Raw genomic sequence first — 8,238 nt, forward strand, 5'->3', positions numbered from 1 at the left:
TTCCAACTCCTGGTATAATTAATGGGCCATAAACTATAACGCTAACAACTATACTATACAAACTATGCACTAATGGCAATGGATTAATCATGAAAAAATAACGTCACTGAAACATGCACGAGATACACTATTCAACACACTATTATATCTTAAACATACATAGTTACCCATAGGAGGTACACATTATAGGCCAATTAGAGGGTCCGCAATTTCCTTTGGTAGGGTACTATAGAACCCTGTAATATAATACCTGGCTTAGTTTGAACATTATGGATCAATATTAAGTGGAGATATAGGGCCAAATATGACGACAGTATATTAAACTTTAATTTGCCTCATTTTCACGCTATTTAATAAGTTCATAACGTAATTCATAAATATTCGTTTAGCGATCTATGAATATATTTAGGTCATCTTTCTATATCTCTCACATTAAGAGTCTGCGTATTTTAAACAGTATAAGACGAAGGCTTATGAATCTTTGGTAAATGTTATTCTATCCTAAGTTGGTATGATATTCTTGAAAAGGTTAAAAGCTAGTGGGGTGAAAATTTTAATTCTTCAGAAACTAAAATGTCAGCTGTAATACAAATTTCCTACTGGGAATATTTTTTGAAGAGTACAGAGTGTGGATGAAAAATTTCCCCACCTCTTATTTTTGAATGGTTAAGGACATTAAATAGTTCCGAGTTACTTTTGATCTTTTCAAGAATCAGAAAAATCAGATTTTCCCCAATAGAATAGCGAAGGAATTTTGCAACAAAAACTATGCTTCACTAAACCCTGTGAGCCACTAAGAGAAAAAAAATATTCAGAATATATGCAGTCGACAATGAGGCAAACGCCGTAGAAAAATAAAAGAGTCTATTTCATAATCATAAATTAAAATTCTAAATTAATTTTCACCGTCTTGACCTTAATACGAAAAAGTTTTTTTAAAAACATTTGTTTAATTAAAATTCTGCGTCAAAAGGCAAAGAACACTTTTGGGGGTTACACTGGATTCCAAAAGAGGTAAGCCATATATTTAAATTTAGAATTTAATTCTTAGAGGGATGAAAAATAAAACATCTTCAAAATAGTTTTTATATTGGTTAAAAATATTTCATTCTTGGTAATGAAAATTTTGCAGTTTATGTCTAGTTAATTAAATTTGATTTCTCACCAAGACCAGGAAAACACTTCTTTAAATGTTTTAAGAGTAAAGTAAATGTTGCCAGATATGAAAATAACTCTAAAACGAGTGTTCCAACGTTAAACTCAGTCAAAGCAAATCTAGATTTCATCAAAACTGAATTAACTATCCGTAGCTATAACTACCCGTAAAGTAATTACAGATAAATCCAACTATAATCCTATTATTTCCTTGTAAATTTTAAGTAAAACCTGAAGATAAATTTACCAAACCCTTAAGTTTTAAATTACCACTTCAGAGGTATTAACTTATTTCAGTCTGGAATAAATAGAAACTCTTATGTATAAGAAATATGAAACTAACCACTTAGTGTAACAAATATTTATTCAAAACCACATTTTGACATTTACATATTACATTCCCTCATTTACATATTAGTGTTAAACACCTTCCTTAATTACATGGAGCTCTAATAACAATGGAGTTTATTTACACAGCCTTTTACATAAACTGAAAATTTTACATCAAATGAAATATTTATTAACATGGATTTCTTAAAGAGTACATTGAGGTATCAAACAGTAAACTGGATATTTAATTGCATAATGCAAGATTATATTGAAAATTCCTCTTGTAAAAATCTGCATCAATACATAAAGAATGAGCCTTAATTATTAAGCCTGAATACATTACAATTTTTAATTGAAATTAAACAATTTTGTCATTCTGAAAATTGCGTCTCAAAAAAGAAAACAAATTTAAGATTTCAAAACGTTTTTACTTCAGAATTAAAAAGTTTCTTTTGAAATTGAAACTATTCATTAGTTTTTGAAAATTTATGTATGAAAAGCAGATTTGTGCACATTTAGCGCTTAGTTTTTTAACTTTTAAACTTCAGACTTCAATTTTGATAAAAACTAGCTTTACTTTTTACTTTAAGTTAAATGTAACAGTTTATAAAAATTAAAAGGCAGAGAAAAAAGTAAGTAAATAATCTCTTCCGAAATTTTAAAAATTTTTAACCGGATTTTTCTTTTTCGGTTGGCTTATAAATTCTGAAGACTTACAGCTATTAATCTAATTTTTACTATAATTAAATAACGTTAGAGTTCTGTTGAACACACGATCAATATAGCGAAATAAATCAAAAAGGGAACTCTTCTTAACTATTTTGTTTAAGTGTCTATGCTGAATGAATATATAAAGTAATAGCTTATTTCGAGTTCTTAAACCAATAGACACTACCGTTAAAGATTTAAGGTCTCTACACAGTACGAGGATACTAATCCTCCACAAAAGAGTGCATCGAGAAGTTCCGAAACGGCTGGACGAGTGTGAAACATGACGCGAAAGCAGAACGGCCGTCTTCCACTTCCACGTCATATTCCACACTAGTCTAGTATAAGGCTCCTATACTATCAGAGCTGACCTATCAAGCAATATTGGAGCAAACAAGTTAGCAAGTTAACGTCATGTAAGTATTAGTTATGTTATGTGCTTATGTTAGCTCTTTGCTCCAAAAATGAATGATAAGTCGGCCTGTCTAATTCAGGGGCTCTAGTCTAGAACATACCGAAACTTCCGATTCACCCTTGCACACTTATGCTGCAGATAGATGCCCCCAAATTGCGTAGACCATCGACTATAACCGCGCTAATACTGGCTGTTTTTCATTGAGCTGTCTTTTAATTGAAGTTTATTGATAAATACGTGGAACTAGGTTTAAATTTTGCTCTCTAGAACTATATAATGCTATAGCCGCAATTTCTATTTAAAATTTCAAAATTTACTTGGGTGGAAGGAATGTTAACAGCGTAGAATTAGAATTTCGTAGAAATTTTACTTCATAGAAAAAAAAAAATTAGCTATCCCAAAAGATAGTTAAAATTTCGTATTATCTCTAACATTTCATTTAAATTTGCATAGACTATTTCTCGTCTGTTAACAATGTTCAGCTTAGGGTGGAACGAAAATGAATTTAGAGATTTCAAAATCTATATTTTAGAATTTACAAATCTGCATTTCATATGGTCAAGTTTTAATCTCTAAATCAAGCTTATTGTTATCTATGTCATTAACTCTTATCGAAGTATTAAGCGCAATCGCAACATACTATGAGAATAAGAAAAATTGTTCAAAATTTTACTGTTAAAGACTTAAAAATGAACACATTAAGAAAGTTTCTACATTACCTCGTGGATTGTTTTGGCATTTTTTTCAAATTGGCAAATTTCTAATAAAAACTTGAATCGACTTCTTTGACTAAGAACCTATATTTGCAGTACTTTTGCACGGGAATTAGAGAAAAACACACTGATACAATTACAGAACTTGCTAGATTTAAAAATATGCGTTCACGAACTTTTAAAATACTCATTTGAATCAAATTCTATATGTATATTTGCTTTATGTAGCACCAAACTCAGATATTTGGAATCTTAAATTGACAACATTTGAGTTATACGTAAATACGTGGAATCTATTTTAAAGCATGTAAACACTTACTAAATACCTATTCTTATTATTAGAAACATATACACGCTGAAAGATTTAAATTTCCTTAAAAAATATTTTAAATAGTTATAAGTTATCCTGAATTTGGATAAATCTTGTAGCAATACTAAGTTAAAACATTCACAACTCCAATGGTTTTAAATTTTCGAATAGACTTGATTTAATTCACGTTCCAATTTTGCCATCTAACTTAAATTTAAACTTATTTATAAAGTAAATTCTATAATTTGGACCTTTAAGGACGTTATGATTTATTTTCGAAATTAAAATATATTCTTTTATCAGACTATGGGATATTCTGCATTCTGAAAGGATTAATTTTGTAAGGAACCTATTTTTAGTAATCTCTACCATGCGTGCATCGAAAACTAATTTGTCTAGTACCCACTTTTTTCGTTTTAGATTAGTTTAATGTCAAGTTAGATCCTGTACACGAAGTTCCTCATTGCGTTATGCCTAACAGTTAGAATTCATTATCTTTTAATGGCTATAAAAGTTTTAAAATGTGCCGACTACTTTCCAGAATGTTGAAAACCTGGTTAGAACAGATTCATACTGTGGATAGACGGCTCCAGATGCAGGACCTAGCTTAGTTATAAATCATACTTAGTCAATCTATTATGAAACTAGTTTAATATTACAAGAGAGACTATTTAAACAAACTATTGCAAACTATTTAAATTGGTAATTAAGGTTTAAGTTACTTCATCGACCTAAAATATCACTTCACTAGGCCCATCAGGTTGAGGAATTAAACATTTGGAGTCGTGCATCCACCATCCGAATTTAATCGCTTGTGATAAAATTCTACACAAGAGTTAAATCTGAGAAAAATTTCAGCTATACATCTTTTAACAAGTTTATTTGATCAAATTTTACAATCAATTTCTTCCCTCAGCCGGCCAGCTGGCCGAGCGGTTAGCGCGCCTGATTTCGCTGACTTCGAAGCCAATGGCCGCGGGTTTGAATCCCGCTCTGGGCATGGATGTTTCTCTTGTGTTGTCCTCTGTTGTGTGTGATGAGTGAATGTGGCCCACCCTATGAACGGGTTTGTGGCAGTGTGGCGTGGGCAATGTTACTCCCCTCCGTGACTTTGGTTCACAGGTGTCCACTGGGTAACGCGAAATGAGTAACAACTCTGGCATCTTCTAAGGCGAAACGAATAAAGTTCAGTGCCTGCCATTCGAAAAAAAATTTCTTCCCTTAATTGCGCATAAGTGACCATTTAGCAATTCACTTGCGTATGTATTGACTAATGTAACATTGGATGAAAAAAGATTGATATGGAATTGAACGTTACCCTTTAGTTACAATTTCCCAGAAATATCGCGAAAAGAAAACAAATCAGAAGTTTGAGGTAAGAAACTAGACAGTTTCAGGCTTTTATTTAGGGTGTGTCTAATAGAAATGATTCTCAAAATTAAAGCTGTCAAGTTTAATTTTTATGTTTTTTTATTTTATTAATTTTAGTTTCCGTTGGTATAAGTACCATAAGCTCTCCAGTCATAGTAGAAGTCGCTAGTTTTTTTTAAATGTCTACCGAGTTAAAAATTTGTTTTAGTTTAAAAAAACAAATTTAAATTTGATTTTGTAAATACTTATTATAACAGATCCACGTTTTTAAAACTCCGCTGTCTACATCTTTAATTTACCGGTTTTGCAATATTTCATCAGAATTAGAAATTTAAAAATTCGAACAAAGCTGAATTTTAATAAAATTAGGTTGTTTCCAAAATATTTCTAAGCGTTCTCTACGCGTGAATTTTACTATTTTATAACTGAAGATTATTCAAAACTGCTTAATTTCATAACCTTAATTACAAAAAATTTTAGTGCTTCTTAATTCATAAAAATTTTAATATCTTATACCGCGTCATTGTGCCCCATTGTTTAAACTTATTTAACCGCCGAGTCAATGTATCAATGTTAGTTTGTGATTGAAATATATGTTATAGTTAGTCGTATGTTAGTAATTAGCCAGAATTAATGTACCCAAAAATATGAATGCATAACGAAATTCCTTAAACATGAACTGCTGTAAATTTGCTCATCCCGTCATATTTACATTAAAAAAAGAAAATTCAAAAGTTTTCTAAATTTATTTACTTTTTAATATATCCTTTTATCACGTGCTATACTCATAGCCCGTTTCTCAATTAAACTAACTGAATCATCTGTAATAAATATTGTTCAGTGTTGAAGTTTTTAGTTAAACAGATACTTTTGGGAGCTCAAAATGTATCATTAAAATGCTATAAGTATTTAGAGTTGAGATGAAGCAAATTCAGGCATATCCATTTAAAGATTTTCGTTATGCAAATAGACTCGGCAGAGAAATAAGATTAAAAAACAAGACTAGTTTTGTAGAAGCCCATTTCTAAAAATATATTTTATCAGAAATATAATTTCCGTTTAACGTAAGAAATCACCTGACAAGTTGAAATATTTGTTACTATCAAATTCATTGTAGGAGAGAATGAGTATAATTATTTTAAACTACAGATTTTAAAACTTAATTACTAAACAGTTACGTTTAAATTTTTCTTAATCATTTCGTTCTTAAATTTGATGTAGTTCTCATTAATGTTTTTAATTAATAGAAAACGTAGAGTTGTTATTGCCTATAGATACTACAGAAATGCTTGAAAAATTATAAATTTAGATACGTTTGTTTAGTGTAATTTATCCTAACACACTTATAAATACACAGATAAAAACAAGACTGTAGTATTAACACGACAAACATTCAACATTATGTGTTTTCAATTGAGGTACACTATGATTAGGGCGAGCCGGCCAGGTGGCCGAGCGGTTAGCGTGCCTGACTGCGAAGCCATAGGCTGCGGGTTCGAATCTCGCTCTGGGCATGGATGCTTCTCTCTCTTTGTGCTGTCCTCTGTTGTGTGTGTGTATGATGTGTGAATGTGGCCCACCCTATAAACGGGTTTGTGGCAGTGTGGCGAGGGCAACGTTGCTCGCCTCCGTGACTTTGGTTCACAGGTGCCCACTGGGTAACGCGAAGTGAGCAACAATTCTGGCATAGTATAGGCAAAGACTCAAATTCAGTGCCTGCCATTGGCAAAAAAAATTAGGGCGAAAGGAAATTTTGAAAAAATGCGGAGTTTTGATGTGACAGCGTGTCTTAAGCCTTAAGGGTTTTAAATATAAGCGATGATTACACAGGCAGATTCTGAATTATCATAAAAATTTTATTTGGAACAGTATACACGTTACCTTAAATACTAAAACTGCTACTTAATAATAAATTACTAATGAGGTAGTATTTATTCATTGCTATCAATTTGATAGTTTGCTTTATTTAGGTAACAAAATGTGCGATTATGCATATTCTGTTTTTTTGGTATCCAAACATGTCGTTACTGCATAAAAGTTCTGAAATTTAAAATGAGAGTTTAATTATACCGGTTTTCCCCAGCTCACATTGATTTGTTAAAATTAAAACAAATATAAGAGTTACTTTAGTATATTTTCATAAATTTGGAGTTGTGAATTTTATCAATTAAACGTTTCATTAAATCATTTTTTACTCAAGTTATGCTTTAAATTTTCAGATTGATTAAGTGTATTTTAAACGTAGATTTTGAAACTAGCACATTTACTTCACCCGATTCTTTAATCTGAAATACGTATCTAATAACGTATTTAGTGGAGAATAAGGGATAATTTAAAAATTAGTAATATCAAAAAATTCGATCTAATGTTCTATTTATCTAAGTATGCTTAGTCTGAGAATTTGACGAAAGTACTTTAATTTTCAATTCCCTGAATTTAATGCTTTGAAACGCAACTTTAACTGGCACTGAAAAAATTCCTTTCAATATTGAAACTTTAGATTTTAGCTTCTTTTACAGTTTAACGCAAAAACACCAAAAAATTTTAATTAGTTCTTTAGCGTTGAAAGTTAATTTTTCTTAGATATTAAGTCATAGCTGATAACGAGTAATAGCTAACAATAAGCTTGCCTTAAAAATTTTAAGACTTACCAGTACGTATATATAATACACAGCCGAGATATTCGAAAAAGGGCAACCAATTTGCAAACACTAAGACTAACTGCAACTAATTTTAGATATTTAATGGGTAAATATGACTCATTAATGAACAAAAATTTATGTATGATAAATAAAAAGAATATTAAGATTTGAATTTTCTGCATGTTCAAAAAAGCTTTGAAATAAATTTTAGAAAAAGGTACCTAAAATTGCATATAACTTATGAGTCTGGATTTAGATTTAATTAAAAAATATATAGCTCAATTCTTAGGAGAAATTTAAATATCCATAAAATAAGAGTAGAATTTTCATATCATTCAAGGAGAATATAAAATAAACCTCTTGTTTAGTTGAAGTAAGGTCAGTGAGCGCTTCTGTTATGTCGTGACGACAAGGCAACTAAAGTAGGCCATCTTGGTAGGGAACGATCCTCGTGGCAACTAGGTCAGTCATGGAGATCTTGGCAGACTACGGCTCTCGCGGCAACTAGATCAGTCATGGAGATCTTGGTAGACTACGGCTCTCGTGGCAACTAGATCAGTCATGGAGATCTTGGCAGACTACGGCTCTCGTGGC

The 8,238-nt window shown here is 31.1% G+C and overlaps 1 protein-coding gene across 1 annotated transcript in view; it reads left to right on the forward strand.

Annotated features, from left to right (window-relative positions):
- Positions 1-8,238, forward strand: part of LOC147812596 (pre-mRNA 3' end processing protein WDR33-like) — a 612,260-nt gene that overhangs the window by 152,654 nt on the left and 451,368 nt on the right. The window lies entirely within an intron of this gene.

The sequence above is a fragment of the Parasteatoda tepidariorum genome, chromosome 4 (genome assembly GCF_982258835.1).
Source record: "Parasteatoda tepidariorum strain Cologne lab strain chromosome 4, Ptep-v5.0, whole genome shotgun sequence".
Lineage (NCBI taxonomy): Eukaryota > Metazoa > Arthropoda > Arachnida > Araneae > Theridiidae > Parasteatoda > Parasteatoda tepidariorum.